Genomic DNA, 23,359 nt, shown 5'->3' on the forward strand with positions numbered 1-23,359 from the left:
CTGGGAAAGTAAACAGATGCAAAACAAACAAATGAAAATGCCCACAAGCCATTACGGCGAGGAAGTGGCATTTTTATGGGAGCCACTTTTTTGATGGACTACAGGCCTGCTTCGCTGAGAGTGCCGTGGGAATGCTTCCCGGAGGGGCGGTCGGCCAGCAGCTCGAGCGTGGCGAGGAGAAAGTCACACGAACAGAGACGAGGACGCAAAGCCACCCCGCAGCCCCCGAGCTGCGACTTGCTGCCGGAATCTTCAGCCCGTCCCCGCCCACCCCGCCCCCACTCCGCGCGCGAGCAGTTTCAGGCGCGGGGACCGTCTCAGCGCCCCCGAGCGGAGCGTCGGCGACCCGAGGCTGCGCCCCCAGGTGGGCTTGGGCCCCGCCCCGCCCCGCGCGAGCCTGGGCCGGCCCCGGGGCGGCGCCGCGGCGCGGCCGGGAGGAGCGCGGGAGGAGCAGGAAGAGCGCGCAGGGGCGGGCGCTGCGCGCGGGGAGGGTCGCCGCCGCCACCGCCGCCACCGCCGCCGCCGCCGCGGGGAGCGTCAGGCCGGAGCCGCGCGGCCGAGCGGGCGGCGGGGAGGGCTCGGCGGCGGGAGGCTCGCGGCGCCCGGGCCGGCGGCGTCCGCCCGGCGGCGGGAGGAGGGAGCGGCGCAGACAAAGAGCGGCGCCTGGGCGGCGCAGCGCGGCCGCCGCCCCGGGACCCGCGCCGCTGCCCTCCGGCCTCGGCGGGCGGCCCACGGCGAGGTGAGCGCGGCCGGCGGGCGCGGGGCGGGGGCCGCCAACTTGGGGCGGTTCGGCGGAGTTGGGAGCGCAGCGGGCTCGCGGGCCGGGGCGCGGCCGGAGAGGGGCCGGGGAAGCGGGTCCCCGCCGCGCCCCACCGCTGCCCTCGGCCCCGCCGCGGCCTGCCCGGCACGTCCCGACTCCGCACCCTCCTGTCCACTTTCCCGCGCCCCCGCCCTCGGGGACCGGCGTGGGGGCGGGGTGGCCGCCGAGGACGCGGGCGGGGAGCCGGCGGCGGGGCCAGGGGACTGGAGACCCGCGGGTGGGCAGGCGGCGGGACCGTGCGGCGGCCGGGGCCACCGGGGCGCGTGTGCCGGGGAAGAATAGCCGAAGATCGCTTGCCCAAGCGCAGGGACGCGGGAGGCCGCCATCGGCCCAGAGAACTTGCTTATTAGAAGTGTTTATGATCCGGCGCAAAGCTGCTGTCACCGCGCGGGAAGGAGGACCTCGCCTCGGCGGAGGGCGCTTTTGTGCGGGGTTTCGGGCCCAGCGCCCTGCCCCAGGTCTACATGACACGCTGACAGCCTCCTGGAGTAAAGTTGCTCACAGTCGCTCTGCCCGCTCCGGTTATTCAGGGCGATTGAACCCCGAAGTGGTTCTGGAAAAATTTGATGTTACAGTTGAAGCCTTGACGGTAACTCCTTATGAGGGCGGTTAGCTTGGCATTGTGTGGAGGGGTTTAATTTGCAAAACGCTTTAATTTGTAGACAATGACTGTCGCCTTGGAATGTCTGCGCGGGATGCTGGGGGCCTTGGCTGATGGGCACCGGGCACCTGACTTTAGCGTGGTGAGAGCTTCGGGGACTGAGCGGGAACGTGTGTGGCGTCGGCCACGGTCACTTGAGACAGTTCAGTTTGCCAGTTTCTCCTTTATTTGGTTTTGTTTATTTAGCCAACAGGTTTAAGGCCGATTCTGCTAAGTTTACAAAGTCTGCATCACGGGATGCAGGCCTGGGTCTGGGCCAGAGAGGCCAGTCGGTGTGGCTTGCTGGGGTCCCACAGGTGGGGAGGCCCGGGTGGGTCCTGCCTTCTCGGAAGGGATTTTGTGTTGGAATGAAAGTAACTCGGGGTGTGTTTCATGCCATTGTTTTTGATATAGGCCATCAACAGTTGTTTTCAAGTCTTAAAAGGGACCAAAAATGAAATTAACTTGGACCGCTTTAACTTATTAAAACAGGTCTAAACTATGCTCCTGAGCTCTCCCTTAACTCACCCACCAGGTGTTCCTAGTTAAAGCGGGGAACTAATAACAGGAGTCAGGCCTGTGAGTGGTTCATTTAAACAGAATGGCAGGCAGTGAACATGCACAGAAGCACACCTAACCTGGAGATTGGGCCCGAGGTGTAGGTTTTTACATGTTTGGAGCAGGGATTTCCTGAGAAGCGGTGTTAACCCTGCTGTGAAGAAGTGGCCGTAAGGGAAAATCCTACCTCAGTATTTCTCTCCTTGAGGTTGGTTCCATGAAGTTTTGATTGAAGAAAGTGGCTGATCATAGTGGTGTTCTGGCAGCTACTTGAGGCTGAAACTGAGAACTCTAAGCAGTGGGAAGCTTGTGGAGGTGCCGGCCCACTTCCTCTCCTGGAGGCCCGGGCTGGGCTCTGAGCTTAGCTGCTACCTAAACACTCCGTGGGATTGATCATGAAACACAGGATGGCAAATCGCCATGTGGAGAATTGACTACTCAATACTCCCCCCCCCACACACACTCGTGGAGAAACTGACCCTTTTCCAGGAGCTGTGGTCAGTTTTCAGGCTTTGAGTTTTGCTTTCATTACATGCTGCAGATTTAAATCTTCTTTATCTCTGCTGTTTGACCCTGCAAACATTCCAACCACCGTCGTTTACATTGGATGTTATTGAGCTTTTTTCGTTTACATTGGAGGTTATTGAGCTTTTCCAACAAACAGCAGATGTTATGTACACAGTATTTGAGAAATGCATTATCATTCGTATTAAATACACCAGAAATCTTCCTTGCATGTGCACAGACTGGATAACCTTTCAAAATACCCTAAGACTCCCTGATTGCACAGAATGACCTGGAGTCCTTTACTTGATCACTTGCATTAGCTTAATTTGCCCTGGATAGGCTGGGCTGTGTTGCTCAATGTCTGCAAGTGATTCTAACCTCTCAGACTGGTGTGCCGTATGCACGGGGGAAGACAGGGCTTGTAGAAATGGTTCTTAAACATTAAAAATGAGGCTTAGTGACTGAAGAGCTCAAGATTGCTGGGACTGCAGGGGAGGGTGGTGAGTGATGTTCGGGAGAACTAGTAAGCTAACTTTTTTCCAAAGTGAACTGGAAACTCCACACCTCACCCAGAAGCTGAGGAAATTAGTTTTCCCATCCAAAGGGATTGCAAATGGTGCTTCCAAATTGTTTCTCTTTCCTAACATGAATGATGGAAACACTTGCTGGGGCGTTTTTTGAAGGGCCTAAGCTAAAAAAATGATATCATGTGTGTTAAATGCTGGAGTTAGGGCAACCCAGGAGATCAAGGCAGCTTTTCACAGGCTATCAAAAGTATGCAGCCAAAGTAACAATAGTTTCTCATTTTTTAGGCCAGTTTAGTAGCGCAGTTTAGAAAATTAGACCTTTTTTTTTTTCGTGCATTTCACTTTTAACACATTCCAAAGTACGTTTATTTCAGAAGGTAAATCAGCATTAGCAGGTTATACCTTGGCCCAGCACACACACACGCACACACACACTTGCTGGCACACGCATTCCTCCCTCAAGAACCTCAGTCCTTTAAGCCATGGAAATGAAAAAGTTCTTTTGGTTCGTGTAGCAGTGTCACCGTGGTGCACAATGGTGTCACTATCCTTGGCCAGCCTCTGTATCCCCTCTCAGCTCATTTGCTCAGCCCTCTGGGGGTCTCAGGTTTCCCCATCCTAGTGGCTGTCCCTGTTCCTTTTCTCCCTACGTCTTAACAACTTGCCTGGGCCTTTGCCCCTCCGCAGCACTTCCTTTGTGACCTCAATTTGGCATTTGTGACAGTCTTCCCTATGGTTTCTTTGTGCTCTGATTTTCTTAATAGATTCTAAGCCCCTTGAGGGTAGAAAGGTTTTGCCACTTAGTGTAATACTTCAGATACAGCAGATGCACCACAAATACTTACTTAGCACATGAATGTTGAGTTCTGAGCCTCTTGTCTTTGGGGTTTTAGGTTCCCACTGAGATGTTAGTAATAAGAGACCTCCAAAATTCTTGTACCTCTGTTTAGAGCATCTGTCACACTGTGGAAGGTTTTATCCCCAGGATGTCTAGACAGTGGGAGAATTTGGTCTTGTGGCCAAATTTGGTAAATTCTCTGTGGAATGATCATTTGTCATCCTGAAGCTAAACTTAAAAACAAAAACAACAAAAAACAAAACAAACCCAGCTATATAACCAACTGGTGGGCTGGCTGAATGATTCACTTTTCAGTAGATTAGTCTGTTCATGTCAACCTGAACTGGGAACTCTGGGCAAAGCACTTGTTATTCTGGCCTAGTAGGTTAGTGATTTAGTGTCACCTCACTTCTTTCTACTGTTTGTGTTTGAAATGTTTTTAAGAAAAGAAGCTTCAAGTGTACTTGGAATTAATTAATTAATTTGTTTATTTATGGCGGCTGGCCGGTTCCAGGATCTGAACCTGTGACCTTGGTATTACAAGGTTGTGCTCTAACCAACTGAGCTAACTGGCCAGCCCCTCAGAATTTAAATATTGCAATTTCTTCTTTTGAGACAGTTTTGGAAAGTGGGATGCTTTTGCTGGCCAATTGTTAGTGAAGACCTAAAATGCCACAATGAGATAATAATGTGTACTAATGCTTGTATGGTAATTTAGTTTGCGAAGTACTTTTCACATATACTATCATAATTAATATTTGAAATTAGGTGGCAAAATTGGCTCTGGTCCTAACTTTTATGTGAGGAAACTGGGGCTCAAGGACAGAGCCAGGGATTATAGGACTTGAACTTAGGTTTAAGTACTTCTACGCAGAGCCCTGCACCACTGCCATGCAGGCAGTAGGTAAGGAACACCACCAGCATGTTGCTGGGTAGAGTTGGTTTTATGAGGCAGCAAGTGGAGCAGAGTGTTGTAGACCTTGGGTGCGTGCCTTTGCTGCTGCAGATGTGTGCAGATGTTGGGAGCAGACTCTCCATGTGAGCTGACTCTGAAGATGAGCCGTTTGAGGGGAGGCAGACAGGAATGATTTGAGTGAACCCGTGTCCTGGCTTCATTGTACGAGCCAGAGTTACCCTGGAACGTCTCCTCAAACTGAGGCGCGCTTACTCCTGTTTACTGTATATGTTAGTCTGCTCAGGCTGCTGTAACAGAATACCACAGACTGGCTGAAACAACAAAAATTTACTTTCTCATAGTTCTGGAGGCTGGAAGTCCAAGATCAAGGTGCCGTCAGGGTTGGTTTCTGGTGAGGGCTCTCTTCTGGGCTCGCAGTGCTCACATGGCCTTTCTTCTGTGCACACCCGGAGAGAGAGAGGTCTCTGGTGTCTCTTCCTCTTGTTATAAGGACATCCGTTCTGTGGGATCAGGGCCCCACCCTTATGATCTCTTTTAACTTTAATTACTTCCTTAAATGTTCTGTGTCCAAATATAGTCACTTGGGTGTTAGGGCTTCAACATGTGGATTTAAGGGTGACACAGTTCAGTCCATATTATGTGTAACTCCGTGCTCTACAACAAGGCTGATTATTTTAGGAATGTTGTGAGGCACCCTCCCACAAGAAATGCACTTACACGCCACTCGTGCAGAAAAGGGCAGTTTATTCACTCCAGCTGGCCAGCGTCCATCTCCCAAGGAGCAACCAAAGAAGAGCGGCCTCGGGCCTTGGTCTTGCAGGGTTTTTAAAGGCAAAAACTACATCCTGGTGGCACACGGGTTTGTTCAGGTGCACAAAGCAAGCTAGGGAGCTAGGTCACAGAGGCCGAGAATGAGCTGTTAGAGCAATCAAGCATACAACTTTTCATTGTGTATGTACTCATGTAATAGTCCACTGTGTATGGTTCCTGTTCCCATGTAATAGTTTACTGCGTATGGCTCCTGTTTGTATGCAACGGCTTTTGTTTCTATGAGGTCAATGGTTTCTCATTGCAGCGTGGGGGGGGGGGGGTAGTCTGCAGATTAGACAAGGGGTAAAATGGAGTTACGTAGGTTAAGCGAGCAATTCTCCAGAAGCAGATAGCGTACGTTATGAGGGTGTGGGGAGCTCTGTTTCAGGACGTCCTGTTGTTTCCATCTCCCGGATGTGGAATCTGTGTTTATTTGAGGAAACCTGCTTGGATGGTTATTGAGTAGTCAGAAGTAGGGAGGGGATGTTGGCTCATTAGGTGTTAGTCTTAAAACCCTATAATAAGGAAGTAGCTTTGATACTGGCCTTTCAAAACCTGGTCAGGTTTTAAGTAGAGTGATTAAAGAGAAAAAATTCATGACTTAATTCCACTATGAAGGCTTCTTCTTGACATATATAGGTTCAGCTGCAGGCACTTTTTTGTTTGGTTTGGTAGATTTGTTTGATCAGGACGATGATAAAATATCAGAGATATGGACAGTGTTGGGTTTTGTATGGGAAGTAAAGTGATTCCTGGTCCCTGGATGAAGGGGCAAAGTGAGAGGGCCGGGGCGGGGAGGCCACGCTGTGCACCTGCCTTTGCTGTGACCGTGCAGTCTCTGCCATTTGAGCCAGTGTCCCTTTGTGGAATGCACGTGACATTGTTGGGTAAGTTATGCCCTGAGCACTGCATGAATGTTTCCGACCTAGGCCAGTTTGGGTTGTTCATGATGATTACATAAGACAGGGTGTGTGTCTTCGACTGACCGCTCTCTAGCTCCAGATCTGTCCGTATGTTCATTTGTTCATTCATTCATTCATATGAATCAGCCAACTTCTCACTTATCATTCCACCTAAAACCCTGAGTGTCCCAAACTGTTTGTCCCGTTTCGTAATATGCCTGTCTTAGTCATTTTTTCTATTATCTACTCACTTGGTTGTCCTTGAATTCTCCCTCACGTTCCAAGTCCAGTTATCAACGCCTGTTGATTTTACCTCCAACATATCTCTGACATCTGAGCCCTGCTCTCCTTTTCTTCCCCTCTTTCACTGGGACGTTGGGACAGCTTTCTAGCCACTCCTGCCAACCCATCCAGCTCACTGCAGCCTAAAAATCAGGTCTGGCCACTACCCACACTCGGTGGCTCTCCATTGTCCTCAGATCAGTGTTGCCCGTCCCCAGCATGACAGGCGCATGACTCGGCTCTCTCTCTGTTTCCCCTCAGCTTTGAAATGTCATCCCCCTCCAAACACACATACTCTGAGCTACTAAGTCATCTGTGGCCACACACTGAGCAGCGGTTTGCTAACTGACAAAACAGTAAAGCCCATCCTCAGTTTGTTTTTAAAGACTTCTATCCATGGGGGCAGTTTCAGGGGTATCCCTTGTAAGGCTACAGAACCACAGCTTTGCATGGCACCGCACCCCAGCCTGGCTGTCCCCAGTGGGAGGAGGAGACGCTGCATGCAGAAAATGGTGTGTGTGTCTGTTTCAGTGTGAAGTATCTCCCTGCAAATGCCACTTGAAGTGATTGTCAAGAGCGGTGCTGTACCACTGAAGTATAATGTGAGCAACAGTCGTGAGCCCAGTTGTAACTTTAAATTCTCAGAGCCACATCAAAAATGTAAAAAGAAACGTGATAATTTTCAAAACGTATTTTCTTTTACCCAATGTATCTAAAGTATTTTTATTTCTACATGTAGTCAATAGAAAACGTAATTAATGAGATAATTCACATCCTGTTATTTGCGTGAAGTCTTGGAAACCCGGCATGTATTGCACATTTCGGGCATCTCTCAGTTCCTTCTTTTGACACTGTGAGTGGTCTGGCCACATGTGGCTAGTGAGCGGCAGGCCAGAGAAGGCAGGTCCATACACTTGCTATGACTGTCATGTATTCCATGTTTTCCAAAGATAGCTAAAAAGACATGGTGGAAACAATTTAGAATAATAACAATGATAATTATTATTGTGGCTTATTGGGAAAGGTATAACCCATGTAGATATATGGAATAATATAATGTTTCATGCATTCAAAACAGTTTGAGTATTGACATCAGATTTGACTAAAAGTGAATACATATAAGCAAAATTCTTTGTACATTTTATAGATATTTTAAAATGTGTTTGGAATTCTAGAGATTAAATAACCAATGTAAAATAATTTTTTGAGTATCAGTGTTCAATGTTCTCGTATTTCTGATACATGTTAACTGCTTAATCTAAGTACAGAAGTAAAATCATAACTTTTCAGTGATTATTAGCTTCTCTTCTCACAGACACAGACACACACACCCCTCACACATTACGATGGTCACTCTTCTAAGCACTTTACACGTAATAGCAATTCACTGAAGCCTCACAAAAATTGAGTGTGGCACTCTCTGTTCTTGTCTTTGTGGGGAGCGGGAGGGGCACTGCAGGTTACCTCGCCTTAGGTTCTGCAGCAGATCTGGAATTCAGGCTCTTATCCACCTAGCTACGCTGCCATCCCTTCATTAACATATACCTGAAAATACATAGAACGGAACCATAAACTTTTATTATGGTGTATGTGATTTGAGAATCAATATGGAAAATCATTGATAGGAGTGGAGACAGGTTCATTCTGGGAACCTCTTATCAGCCAAGCTGTGTAGGAGAACCTGGACTTTGGAAGGGCATAATGAATAATTAGTAACTGCTTGAGTGGTCATGAAGGGTAGCTGCGAAAGGTCACAGAAAGACACTGTGGGACACTGTGGGCCTGACTGCTCCCTTCCCCTAGCCCCCAGCCATCCCTCTGGCTGTGGACTGTTTGTTGGCCTGTGGTCCTCAAACTGCAGAGTGACTCCCCAGCTCTGAAATGCGCATACGTAGCTCCTGGAAGGCCCATTTTGCCTGGATGGCTGGGCCCACCCCAGTGTGTCTGAGGCAGGGGTCTGAGGTGGGACTGGGAATCTGCTTTTCTGACGATTTCTCAGCTGATCTGTATTGGGGCGGGGCACCATGCATAAGAACTGCTGCTGGGGAAATTACAGTGCCATTGGGTGGGTGGGGAGGTTCTTCTCTTGTAAGGGCAGTGTTTTAACTCAGGCTTGACCTACAGGCCTGCCACCCTGCTGTGTAGGGCCCTCTGTGCAGGCCTGTGTGTTATGCCTCTTCATAAGTCGCTGTGTGGCAGGTCCCCATCCCATCTCCGCCACAGCAGACACTGAGGAAGCAGGAGAGAGTGTTTCACACTCTTCCAGTTGGCTCCCTAACTGTGTAGTGCTGGAATATTAGGCCATTTTCAGCGGTTGCTGTTTTTTCTTAATGAGTTACTGTTCAAGTGAAGGTAGGTTGTAGACGCTTTCTGAAAACCTTGGAGCTAAATGTTTCATATCCTTTTCTCTTGTGCTCTTGTGACAGCTGTGAAGGTCTTGAAAAATTCCAATATGGCTTTGAAATCTACTTCTCAGGTCATGAGAGAGGCCAGGTCAAGTCTCAGTCTGGGTTCTTGGAAGACAACTGCTACAAGGTCCTGATGGGAACTTTGACATTGGCTGCCATTCCAAGTGAGTTTTGTAGATGCCAGACCACACCCACCTACCCTTCTATGTCTGGAGGACCCTTGGGGCCATCAGAGGGTTGGGCAGCCTTTCCCCAGGGCAGATGGAACTGAGAGTACAATGTACAACCAGAGTCTGGGGTCTCTGTTGGGAGAAGCTCCCACATGTCCCAACTTCCAGCCGGGCTATCCCTTGGGTATGTTCTTTCAATTCGCAGGCTTAGATTTGCCGTCACATGGCCAGCTCTATGTGAGCATGCTCCCGGATGAGTAGCAGCAAAGATTTGTTTACTTAAAGAAGCTCAGTCCTTCTCCCACCAACGGTGGGGGCAGCCAGCCAGTGAGAAGTACGAGGGTACCTCAAAAGGTTCATGGAAAAATAGAATTAAAAGATAATTTGAATCCACGAACTTTTTGAAGACCCCTTGTACGTTAGAAGGCAGTGAGGTCTCAGTGAAGTGCCTAGAAATGTGCCTGTGGAACCTTAGAGGACAAAGTCCATTAATGTGTCCATCAATTAAAGGATGTGCCTCAGTTTAATATCTTATGCCTGGTGGCTGAGTACTTAAGGATGTCTGCAAGTCAAGAGATATTTAATTGTGTGTCTGTGAGCCTGGCTGCGGAAGAGCAGGGCAGTCGCTTTCTCTTTCTTTTTTCCTCTTACCAGCCGTGTCATTTTAAAGAGTCACTTGAGAAGCTTGTGTCCCTGTTTTCAAGTCCGCGTATGTCTTGCAGGGGGAGGTGGTGGTAAACACTTTCTTACTACTCTGAGTGATGGAAGCCAACTTCGGGACATTGACATCAAAACCAAACACTGCTTTCATATTTTTAAGAGACCAAGAAATAACAAGGGATTCGGGGAGTTATTTTAGAGACAGTTTCAGGAAATAGGTGAATAATGGGTTTTCATCAAATGACTTGCAAACTTAGGAGCAGAATCTAGCAAGACATATAAAACAGATGTTCTGTCCTTCCATTTCCATTCCCTCGTTCCTTTCTTTTGGTCCCCTCCTCTATTTTTCACATTTGTGTGTGCCTCTCAGTGTAGCCTCCCCCACCCCGACCATTTATCTCAATCATTCTGTTTTCCATCCGTCTATACTACTGGTACTTGCACGGTTTTCCCTTTGCATGTTTCAGTTATTGTCTTAGGATCTACCTAGCTTGGGCTTTTCATAGTTTCCTTACTAGATTTGTTTTATATGGTTTAGCAGACAAGACCCAGTGGTGACTGGAGAAACAAGGACATTATTGTCTAAATAAAAAAAGAGGGGGTGTCAGACCCTTGGCTTTTGTAATGTTCCTTTTGGAGCTTTCCTGGGTAGAACTAAAGCTTGGTTGATTGATCACCTACAGGTGAAGAGTATAATAGGGTTTAGTACGTTGCTTCTTAAACTTGCTTGTGACATGTGCTGAATGCTCCTGGGACATCCTGGTCAGTGAAGCTGATTCTATCATCCATAACAAGTAGATTTCCTTTTCACGGATGGCTCTGGTTGGTCGGAGTTTAATGTCTAAGGTAGAACGTATGTCTTCAACACACTGCACGTGAATACATGGGGCGCCCCATTCATTTTCGGATCTTGTGAGCTATTAGGTTTGGATTAGGAAATAGTAGCAATATACTTTTCCAAATGTACAAATACTGTTTTTATTTTTTGTGGCTGGCCAGTATGGGGATTTAAACGAGCCCTTGACCTTAGTGTTATGATCCCTGTGCTCTAACCAACCAAAACAAATGCCTTTTTAAAGGTTAATGTTGTTAAAAACTTAATTGAGGCTGGAAACTCCCTGCATGTATAGAAGTTAGTGGATCTTGACTTGGGCAGTTTTGCCCGTGGGGACATTTGGCAGTGTCTGGAGACATATATAATTGTCATGCCTGAGGGGGTGCCGCTGGCATTTTGTAGGTACAGACAGGGATGCTCTAAACATGCTACAATGCACAGGACAGCCCCCATGACAAAGAATTAACTGGCTCAAAATGTCAACATTTAAGCAACCTGATATAAGCAAAAGCATTCAGGGGAGAGAGAACAAAAAATACCACAAATTAGACCTTACGAAGGTAGAAGGAAAGAGAAAATTCTAATTTGGACATCAGTCGCTGACTCCCATGTCTGCATGCTGCCTGTTAGCTGGCCTGGAATGTGACGCTGCCTTTCTTTGTAAAAAGGCTCTTACTCCATCAGGAAGGACGAGCCTAGAAATGAAGAGTGCGGTCAGTGAGAGGTTTCCTCGGCTTTATCGTGATCTGTTCTGTGTGAATTGTTTCCTGTTCTCTTGCTCTTCCTTTTGACCTTCTTGCTTCTTATCGCCTCTCTTCCCGTTCTGTTACTAGGATAAATGCAAAATGCGCATTTTGTAAATTTTCGAACTTCCCTTGGTGGGGTTACTTAAAAGCACAATTAATCCTTTTTTTCCCCCTCAATTTGTCCATGTCCTGTGGACTGAGAAAGACTTCTGAAAAATTAGTAGTGATTCTTTGGACATCACTGCAAAGTTCTGAAGTTAGGCGCTGTGTCTGTATCTCTTTGTTACTTGTGTACACACCATATCATTTGATCCTTACAGCTTCAGTGGGGGAGGCCCGTGTGGTTAATCAGCGGTTTTGTAGATGAGGAAAATGCAGGTCACCGGGCACCGCGACTGGCCACAGGGGCCCTGTGGTGAGTGGCTGTGGGGAGACCTCAGACCCACGCCCTCAGCAGTGTGTCCGGCTGTGTATGTGTGTGGGACACCCCAAACCTGGCGCTGCAGACCCTGCTCTTCATTATGGCTTTGCCGTGTGTTTTTGAAATCTTCTCCCTCAAATAAAACCTTGGCCTTTATGCAGTGACTTCTTGCCTTTTTTGACAGTGGGAGCTGGATTAAAACGGTATCATTCTGAACTTTATTAAGAGCTCATCTAAATTTGAACTGCAAAAGTCCCGATGCATGTGAGGAGTGGAGATGTAGATTATCCTTTTCCTCTACTGCTCGTTTGGCTAAAGTCGCACAACTAATTTTCTACCTCACTCGACCTCTGTTTTGTCTTACATGAAATTGGGGGTTGCTGATAATGTTCTTTTATAGCCCTGCCTTTCCCTGTTTTGAAATTGGAATGGTATAGTTCCTAGATTATTAGAGAATATTCTCTTCAAAGCAGCGTGGACTGAACTGTCTTTGTTATGTTATGTTAGGAGGGCTGGGAGAGCATGAGTTTAAAGATGTCGAAAAAGCTGCATTATTCATCCTGACCCGACCTACACAGTGGACTGCTCTCCCGGTTGGGCTTTACCTAAATTGTGTACACGTAGTTAATACTTACCGAGTCCTAGCTGTGTGCGGACACTGTGCCAGGTGCTGTGAGAATACAATGTCGAAGCAGTCAAAGACCTGCCCTCAGGGAGCCTGTAAACCAGGGCTGAGATTTTACAAGTTCACAGTCAACTCTAATCTTAATTAATAAGTATTGTATATGAAATGAGTGCGGCCCCCTCTTTGTGGGGGAAGACATACCCCCAAGGCCAGGTAGAATTCAGGTGCTCCACGAAAGAATAATATTTTCTTCAGAAGCTCTTCATTGCACAGGTGGCCCCTGGAGACTGAGTTGTCACCTTGTTACCTGATCAGAGACATAGCCGCCACAGCTGGGGCAGGCATCCTTGTTCTGTCATCACAGGGTGCTGCTGTTGCTCCAGGCCTGGGTGAGGGTGATACCGCCAATTTGCTTACGATGAGCACTTGGCTTTTGGGTCAACTAGTCTGTAATTTTCAGAAAATGTAAACTTTACTTATATGTTGTTTATTTGCTTAAGATCTTTGACTCTTAAAAATTAGTACAACTACTTGATGGTGCTTTTGGCGAATGCTGGCATTGGGTAGCACATGAATACTTCCTTATTTCCTTTTTTTATTGCTAATGGCTTAAATGCATTATGCCATCACATTTTAGTCTTGAAAGAATTTATTTAATCATGTTGTTACTTCTCCTGGATTAGTAATGAATATTGCAAATCAATCCCGTACCGGCATTTTCACTCTCTTTTTTCATCATACTGATGGTCTCATTTGAAGTGTGTTTCCTTTAAAACTTAAACTATTTCTTACTCCATTATAGATGCTCTTTTTTGTATTTTTTTAAATGCAGCATTTCAAATTGTTGACTTATTCTCAATCTAGTACCCTGGCCATTTTGACAGTAAGTGGTTACAAAACTGTTTTCCAAAGGTGAACCGATTTTAGTGTTTACATTTAAGTTCTGTTCAGCATCTGAAAATAAATTGAAGCTAGTATTCAAAAGAAGTAGAATCATAATTAGTGATTTGTCTGCTGTTTCCTACCGAGCCAGTCCACATCTCCTTCAGCTTTTGATGATGTGGATTAGGGTACAGTGGTTTTTGTAATATTACAATTAATTAGTGATAGGCTGTAATTAATGTTTAGTATTTCCAATGAACTTAATTTAGAATAATGAGGATTTAATTTGAGATATGAGTTTTGTGCTACAATTTAAAGATAGATCAAATACATGGATTCCTCGTTCTTGGGCCTTCGGAAGGAGCGTTTATGTGTTTTAAGTCCTTGTTGGGGCTCATTCAAGGGGACAAGACTTTTTTTGTTTTACAAACACATGTAGTGTATTTATCATTTTACGTATTCAAGTGCACATAATGTGTTCTCTGAAGAACAGCAAAAAATTGTGTAATAACCTCATGTAGTAACCTCAGTGTTATTGTGTTGATCTACAATCAATAGGTGTGTTTCTCTCTTCTTGCTGATGAGTACAGTGTTTCACTAACTTTGCCAAAGTACAGTTTGTTATTGTTGAAAGTCAACCATGTTACAGTATGCATAGATATATATTTAAATAATATATAAATAATATGTACTTTATGTATTCTACAAATACGTGTATGTTTTAAAATAGCCCTTTAATTTTAGGATAGTGTTTAGATTTACAGGAAAGTTCCAAAGGTAGTGCAGAGAGTTCCCATGCACCCAGCGCGCACTTCCCCTGTCGTTAGTCTCCATCGTTACTGTGGTACGTTGGTCACTGCTAACGAGCCAGTACTGGTGCATTATTATTAACTGAAGTCCATACTGTATGTGATTTTCTTGATTCTTACCTGATATCCCTTTTCTGCCCCAGGATCCCACATTTTGTTTAGTTCTCATGTCACCTTAGCGCCTCTGGTCTGTGACAGTTTCTCAGATGTACCGTTTTAATGACCTTGACAGGTTTGAGGAGTGCGGTTCAGGTGTTTTGTAGACTGTCCCTCAGCCAAGAGTTGTCGGATGTTTTTCTCCTGATTACACTGGGGTTATGTGTTCAGGGAGGAGGAGCAGAGGTAAAGGGCCCGTCCCATCACGTCACGTCGAGAGCCCACAGGTCAGCGTGGCTTGTCACTGTTGCTGGTGACTGATCACCTGGCCGAGGCAGTGTCTGTCAGGTTTCTCTACAGCAAAGTTACTCTTTTTCCCTCTTTCCGCACTGAAGTCTTTGGGGAAGCCACTTCGGGAGCAGGGAACTGGGCTGCACCTCCTCGAGGGGTGGTGTTGGCACCAGTTATTCGGGATTCTGTGTGGGAGGTTTGTCTCCTCCCTGGGGAGCAGGAGTTTTTGGGGGGAAAAGGCATCGCCGCCCCGCCCTGGCAGCGCCGCTGAGGCAGCTCCAGCACAGGGTTTCCAGGATGTGGTCCTGGGATACGCAGACATGCAAACCCTGGACCTGCTGTGGGCCTCCTGACTCTTGTCTCCTGGGAGGGGTTGGTCTGGAACAATTCCTGCTGGACAGGCTCCCCAGGTGACTGTGGCGTGCCTCAGCGTTTGAGCCCTGCTCACTGGTTCCTCCTACGCGCCGGGCCGCCGCCTTCCCCGCTGTCCACACCTGTGCCTGCCCGTGCTTCCTTCCCAGGGCCTCTGACCCGGCCCCTCCTCAGATATCCTAGAGGGGGCTTAACGACCTCTAGGATATCTGCACCTGAGTGGCTCCTTTTGTATGAACCAAGGGGCTGCTTTCGTTTTCTGGAAAACCTCATCCTCAGTTTGATGGTCTCTGGGTTCCAGTAGAGGGAGAGACTGGAGTTACAGCTGAGAACCCCACCATGGAAAGGTCAGTCTAGGCCAGAGGAGCAAGGTCTTTAACTGCCAGGCTTGTCTGAAAATGGTTTTGTTACATGTGTGAGTGAGAGAGAAAGAGAGGCAGAGACAGACAGACACCGAGACCCCATGTGGACTGTGTGCAGTTTCCAGCAAATCTTCATGGTTTTCACGCATGTCCAATGGCTGTGCTCTGAGACAGCCCTCTAGCTCTGGCCGATCCCCTGGTTGAAGTGGGAAGGCAGTCACCCGAAGTGGTTTCTGTGGGTTTGGGGTCTGGGTGGCCTCTGCCAGAAGAAGCCTTGGGCGGTGGTGGGCCTGGCGCAGTGGCCCTAGCTGGTGCCAGAGGCCCAGTGCCTGGGAAGGAGCACTCCTGCCTGCAGATGCGGGGTCAGAGTCTGCCCCAAGCCTGCTCTGGTGACCCTTCTCACGCAGCCTCCAGAGCCACTGCTGGGCCAGCAGGGTTGTCCCTGCCCAGGTGTGCATGTGAGTGGAGGTGTGGGCTGGGGGGGGACGGCTCAGAAGCTGGCTTGGGGAGGGCTCAAGAGCCCCTTTGTCTTTCAGTTGCTGACTTACTGAGGGTCTTAGAGAATCTTTTTTGGGAGGGAGAAGAGTGGTTGACCTTTCTCTTGGGTACATAAAGGCTCATAGGGGCTGGTAGCCTATTTCTCTTTCCTGACCCTTACCCCCCAATAAAGGTATGATTTGAGGGTGGGGTGGAAGGGCAGCTGGGGAGAGTCGTGCTCCATCCTCTCCACAACTACATAGAGAGACTCAATTGTATTAATTCACATAAATATAATTGATAGTAAAGCATTTTGTTTATTAGAAATGACTGTAAACATGTGCAGTGGCTTTTTAAAACATTATTTCTTTTTCAGTTCATGCCTTTGTGTAGAGCATAGTTTATGATTTCTATTTTGACGTGCAGATTTCTGATAGTTTAAAAAAAACTTGTCATTTTTCTAAATTTTTGTTTTGACTAATTTAAGGTTGTAAATGTGAGTTTGGTGGCTTTGTGCAGAAGAATAACTTGACCAGAAAATGAGGACCCTCCCTTTTCTGGAAAACATTCAAGGACAGCGTTTCTGCAATGGGCTGCTCTTGGGGTTTCCTTATAACAAGGCTTTTGCAAGTGTAGTTTCTGTATGTATGAATTGAGGTGAGCCAGGTGATTTCTGGAGATTTCCTCCAACTCTCAGGTCGGAAGAAGCCAGGCAGCAAGAAGTGGGCAGAGCCTCAAACCAGTGGGGCCTATGCAGGTCCAGGCCCTGTGCGGCTCCTCACATCAGCAAGCGTTCCTGGTATTCACAGCAACAAGAAGCCTCTGCTCTGAAAGGGCTTCAGTCTTCTCCTGCAGCCCCCGAGTCTGGAATCTAGGGATTTCTTGAATATCATGGCTCAGGGTCTTCACGTAGTCTGAGGTTCCAAGTGAGTGCCTAAAGATGGGATCTTTAACCCAGGTTTCTGGTTCTGAGTGGGTGGACTTCACTGAACTTGGTCCATGAACTTGGGGTAGGAAAACTGACATTTTTGTTTTTACCAGCTTTTAGCTGAAATTTGTATTTCCTTCCAGAGTAAATGTAAGTAGCATAACCCCTGGCATTTGCCATTGTCAGAGAAGAGGCAGCTATTTTCACGGGTGTGTTGAAATACAGACTGCTCACATCATCACTGCAGTTACAGTAGTCACTAGACCAGCTGCTAACACTTCTTGTTTAGGGTGTTAATAAAGATGCATGTAGATGACTATATCTCAAATTTGATTTAAATAACATATTAATAACTGTGTTTTAATATAATTGCATAAAGTGAAAACCATTTAAAAGCACCCTAAGAAGGAGTCCCTAAGCCTCACCAGTCTGCTGTGGGGGTGGGGGGTGCATGGCACAGGAGGACAGGGCCCGGCAGTGACCAGGCATCATCTGGTCCTCTGATGATAGAGCTACTGTGACTGCAGCTGCTGGCCAGACAGTCTACACAAGCATTGCAGAAAAGTAATTTAATTTTGCTGCCTAACAGAACTCTTTCCAGTCATGCGGATGACAAAACATGCCCCAAGTGGATAAAATCTGTTCTCTAAAAGAAAATCTAAAAAAGTTTTATGTAAATTGGATAAAAAGCCTAGTTATTATTTTTGTAAATTTTATTATTGAAGTTGCCATAGTGGGAAAATATATATTCAATTTATCAGCTAAAAAAAACCCCTAATGTAAATTTGTGTTCTGGGATCTGTGACTATTTAGAATTATAGCGATTGGGTTGGGTTGTAGGTTGAGGACTTAGGGGTTTCTAATAACTTTGTGTCAGGAAGATGTCAGTGACAAAAAAATCACTTGCATAAAAGAGTTTGACTTTTTGGTTTTCAGCGACATTGTGGCAAAATGGTCCTTGGCGTTTTTAAACTTATGTTGAAAGAAATGTGCTATAAAACAAAAAATAACTTGGAAAAAGAATCAACTCATGCATGACTAGCATTGTGCCTCTCTGCGTGTGGAACTAGAAACACCAGCTGCCAGAAGTTCCCTTAAAATGTTGGACTGTGTGCAGGTACATTCTTAAATTATCACCATGGCAATAATAATAGCCGGTATTTATTGAGGACTTAACTGTGGCTGAGCATTCACGTGTTGTCTGATTCTGCAGTCTGCAACCCTAAGTAGCTGCCCTCAGTTACCATGTGGGTGTGGCATATTTGCCCCAGCCACCCATCCGCTGGCTTTGTGTATGCACTCTCCAGGTTAATGAGAGCACACGGGTAGATATCCCACATCCTTAGTTGTGTAACTGCTGCAACTTGCGTGGAAATGCCTTCTGCATGGCCGTCTGAGCTCTGCGTGACAGCCACCCTCCAAGGACTACATGCCTGCAGGAGCCTGCAGCCTGTTCTGCTGCAAGGTTCAGCCACAAAGCTGTCTCAGAACGTGGCGGCCTATCTCATCTGATTGAGAAAGAGGAGAGTGGGAAACAGAATGGTCCTCGTCTGTTGCTTCCGGCTTCCCAGGCAGGGTTTGCTGCAAGGCCAGCGAAAAGATCTGCAGGTGCAAACGACACACAGGTACTAATTGAGACCTGGATTTCTGAGACATATTTTTCTGATGGTGCTTCTTTCTTTCTTTCTCTTTCTTTCTTTCTTTCTTTCTTTCTTTCTTTCTTTCTTTCTTTCTTTCTTTCTTTCTTTCTTTCTTTCTTTCTTTCTCTCTCTTTCTCTCTCTCTCTTTCTTTCGTGTGGATTTTTTTTTTAATGATAAAGACAACATGCTAATTCTTAAAGATAGTTTTTGAAAAGGAGGACAGCACCTGTAATCTCACTATCCTAAAAGAGATACTTTTCATATTTGCAGTTCATAAGTTTTTGTAACCATTTTCTACAATTGTGTTCCTTTTTTCTCAATACAAACTTTTCCCCACTTTATTAATATTTAATTTTTTTCATGCTGTTGCTTGATATCCCACAGAGTTGAAGTCTCTACCACTTGTATAAGCAGTGTACTAAGCTGGACATTTAAATTCTTGCTCCAGGAGTCAAGGTACCTGTATACATCTTTGAGCATATTTCTTTACTCCAACTGAATCGATTCCTCTGAGCAGGGTTCTGGCGTTACATGGTATAGAAATTCTGTGGCTCTTGGTACATCTTGTCAGGATGGCCTTCCAAAAGTTTGCACCAGTTTCCAGTAGAGTAGAAGCATCAATTTCACCCGTATATGCTGCTTTTGAAAGTCAGAGTGTAAGTGGCCCCTTCATAAAGGCATTTTGAGTTGCTCTGTTCTAGAGGACTGTGTCTCAGAGTGATTATAAAACAGTGTCACTGCTGTTTTAAAAACAAATTGACTGGAAATTTGTACATACCGTGATGAGCATGTCCTTAAGAACAGGCTGACTCTAACACAGTCCTTGAACCTCAGGGACTCTGCCACTGCTCACTGACATTGTTCCTTCACGGCTGCCGCCAAGGCCGGGTCCTGCTGCCAGCTCTTGGTGTTTATTTCCAGCTGGTGGCCCGTTCTTTGAAGGGACTCCCTGACAGCAGATGGAGCATCCTCAGCCGTGGCATGTCTTTCCTTTAAGGGTGACTTTAGTTTTTGTTAATATTGTTCCTTGGAGCCTTGTTGGGGCATAAGTGAGTGATGGAGCTGGGCCATCATGTTTTTGGTCCAGAGGTAATGGGACTTTTCTTTTAACTGATAATCTATTCTCCAAAGACATATTCAGAAAGAGTTACAAACATTTTTAGTCGGTTTGTCGCTCCTATAACAGGCAGAGAGCCTCCCACAGGTATTGTTTAGAATAGTGTGTGTGTGTAAGTCCCTATATAGGTATGTGTATTTGCTGTCAGTTGTTTGACAAATTACGAACCCACGTAAGCCATGCCCAACCTCCATGCCCACACAGACTGAGATAACAGTGTGTAGCATTAAGGGGCTGGATTTGTGATGATTTGTTATGCAGCGCAGGTGACTAATACAGTACACAAGTGTAACCTGTTCTTATTACTCCTTGGTCAGACTTTGCTTGCTGCCAGGCAGGACTCCTTGAAATTGCTACCCTATTTCTTTATTAGGTTTTTATGACATTTCTCCTCATTGGCTCAAGATATAGTAGAAATCACTTTATAGTGTACCTGTTAAAAAGATTTTTAAAGGAAACCAGAAAATGAAGGGGGCAGGCATCGGTGGGGACTGAGTGGGGGAAGGTGGGCGTGGCAGGCACTTGCAGCAGGAGACAGGGAGGGCAGACCCCTTCCCCACTGGGGAGTGCGGTGGTGTGGATGGTCCTGGCAGCAACTGGAAGGTGGGAAGAATTTGGTGGAGTTCTTTCTTCCTTTCCTGCCTGATTTAGATGTTCTTTTTCCCCAGTGCCTGCTCCCTCTGTCTTTGTCCATGTGACACTTTTCCAGGTGGTCTGTACAGGAGAAACCAGGTGAGCAGCCTGATGGTCTGCGGTCCCCTTCCCAAACCTGCCCTCTCCTTGGCCTTTCCTCCACCTGGAGGTATGCGGGGTTTTTGTTCCCTCTCAGCTGTTTGCATCTGTGGCGACTGATGTTAGATTTATGAATTAATATTTTTTCAAGCCTTCAAATTAGTTTAATAACTGGAGCCTTCTTGCTCCATTTTCCTGCTGTCTGTAGAATGTTGGTCAAACTTGGGAATGGAGAGAAGAGGTGAAGTTAGTCCCCAAGAGAACCCTGACACACTCAAGCCTAACTCTTCCCACCTGGGGGACGCCTGCCCAGGTGCATCACACCCAGTCTGTTGGTCAGTCAGGCCAGGTCCATACCACGAAGTGCCAGGCCATGGTGCTTTCCCTCCCTCTGTAGAAGCGGGCTGGCTCTGACCTGGGAACCTGCAGCCCTTTCTGTGTTTCATCTCATGGATTCCACTCTGTATCCCTCTGGACTATACTTTTAACCGTGTGTCACATACATCCTTGAACCAAATGTAATTTGCCTGTAATACCCCTAGTGACAGTACCTAAGCAGCCTACTCATAATGGCCATTAAAAGCTGAGGAGCCTGACAGTTAACTTGCAGAATTTGACTTTCCCTATTCACCCTTGTTTCAACAATAACCTAATTAGTATTTTGTAAAAGGTATTCTTTATAAATGTTATACTAAATATAAATATAATAATAATATAAATAATATAATAATATAAAAATAATATATTCTTCATAAATGTTGTACGTTTATTTAGGAATATCTATTTCTCTTTGTGGTATAGAGCTGGGGTTGGCAAACTGGCCTGTGGGCCAAGTCTAGCTGACTGCCTATTTTAGTGAATAGTTTTATTACAACACAGCCAGGCTCATTCATTAGCATACTGTCTGGGGCTGCCTTTGTGATGCAAGAGCAGAGTTGAGTAATTGTGACCATGTGGCCCGCAGAGGCTGAACTATTTATCAGGCCCTTTTTAGCACAGGTCTGCTGACCCCGGCGTGCAGGGTGATGGCGGAGGCCGCTGTGTGTTTAAACCCCGCTCTCTCCCTTTGTGGGCACGAGGTCTCGGTGCCCTTTTCTGGGATAGGAGGAGGATGCTTGTCAGTGAGGGTGAAATTGTGCGAGATACTGGGTGGTTCCTGGCACGTAGTAAGCACTTAATAGATATTAATTCCTTCCATCTTTATTACTCATATCACTTCTCTAATCCTCAGTAGTTGTTGTCTTTCTACTTGTGGAAATTTGAGACAAAAGTGGATTTCAGTGCCCAAATTTCTAGAATTGAAAACATCTCAAACAGCACTATCCAGTAGAAATACTTAGAAGTCGAGCCACAGTTGTGAGCTCAATGCATAACCAAGTTTCCTAGCAACCACGTTAAGAAAGTGAAGAGATATAGACGAATTTTAATAATGGCTTAATATTACCAAATATTTCAGCATATTATCAATATAAAAAAGATGTTCTTTTTTTGGGTTTTTTTGCCTGAGTCTGCGGGGTCCAGTGAGTACGAGTGTGTCACTGTACAGCAACCCCACCACCACACTTGCCACACCTTCTTGGGGACAGTAGCTGCCATATTGGACAGGTCTTTGATTTTCTGACACCAACTTGGCGTCCTGTAATTCAATTCAATTATGACACTGACTACTCAGAGTTAGAATAGACCTCACAAGTTTTAAGGGCTTGATCCCTCAAGTCTGTTCCATTTCAGAGGCCATTTTCAGGTCCCAAGAGCCACCCATACTTCTGACTGAATGGCTGTACAATGTTGGGGTTCTCCGTGACTCCTCAGGTTTGGTAATTTGGCAACAGCCCAGAACTCAGGAAAGCATTTTCCCTACTCTTAGAGGCTGATCGTAAAGGGCACAGTTCGGGACCGGCCGGATGGCATGGAGCCTCTCTGCATCTGCCCTGGGTTGGCTGCCCTCCCAGCACGTCACCCTCATGCGCTCACCAGCCTGGGACCTCCCAGTCCCATCCTTCAAGAGTTTTTACAACCCCGTCCCCAGTGCCTTCCCCTCCCAGAGGTCAGGGTTCTGGGGGACTGAAAGTTCCCACCCTCTAATCACAAGTTTGGTCTTTCTGGTAACCAGCTCCTGGCCAGAGGCTCTCTAGGGACTCCAACCTGTGTGACCTCATTAGCATAAGCTCGGGTGTGGTCCAACAAAAGACACTCCTGTCACTCAGGAAATTCCTTGGGTTTTAGGGGCCCTGTGCCAGAAACTGGGACAAAGACTAAAGATATTTTTTGTTCTGCCACACAGGGCGGCTTAGTCTGCTTCCCCTCCCCTTCTTCGTCCCCAGCTGGCTGTGCCTTATTTAAAAACACTCCTCTTCTGTGAAACAGCTGATGTGTTCTTGTTTTACATTCTTCTCTGCTCTGTCTGACTAATCATGACTCTCAGTGTGCTGGTAACTCCCCCAGTTCTTGGTTCTCAGGAAGCAATGGCAGGAAAAATATAGTAACATTTCTAGGGAAGCTTAGAGATACAAAATGTTTAAATGTAGCACAGAAATGGTGACTCTGCTTATAACTTACAGAAGAATTACTCAGCTGTAGAAGATAGGCATCTATGGCTGTGGGTTTTCTAAGAGGCAGGATGTGTGCCTGCCGCCCCCTGGAAGCAAGGGTGCACTAGACTGATGTGGTCACAGGCGCCCCCTAGGTTCCTGCAGCTGTGCCCTGAGGAGTCCTGGCTGTGCCTCTGTAGCCTGGAATGTGTGTGTCAAGCCATTGCCAATAAAAGCATTTGTAAACCAGGGAAAAGTAGGATTTTTATTCCTCAAAGTAGTCTTTGGCTTCCTTCCCTTCCTTGCATGCTGTTTCAGTTTTAATGTTTATGTTTTCTTCTGATTTTTAATCCAGGACTCTGGAGCCAGAGGCCTGGGTTCAGATCTTCACCCTGGCATTGGGTCTGTGACTGGGGCCGTTTACCTTTTGGTGCCTCAGTTGTCTTCACTGGAAAA

General features: G+C 46.6%; 1 protein-coding gene across 2 annotated transcripts in view; it reads left to right on the forward strand.

Annotated features, from left to right (window-relative positions):
* Positions 1–641: 641 nt before the first annotated feature.
* The window catches only part of NCK2 (NCK adaptor protein 2), a 141,427-nt gene continuing 118,709 nt past the window's right edge, over positions 642–23,359 (forward strand). For both annotated transcript variants that reach the window (XM_063078143.1, XM_063078144.1), the window contains exon 1: positions 642–739. The gene's annotated coding sequence lies outside the window, so the exon portion shown is untranslated. The remainder of the gene's footprint in view (positions 740–23,359) is intronic.

Source organism: Cynocephalus volans, chromosome 14, assembly GCF_027409185.1.
Source record: "Cynocephalus volans isolate mCynVol1 chromosome 14, mCynVol1.pri, whole genome shotgun sequence".
Taxonomy (NCBI): Eukaryota; Metazoa; Chordata; class Mammalia; order Dermoptera; family Cynocephalidae; genus Cynocephalus; species Cynocephalus volans.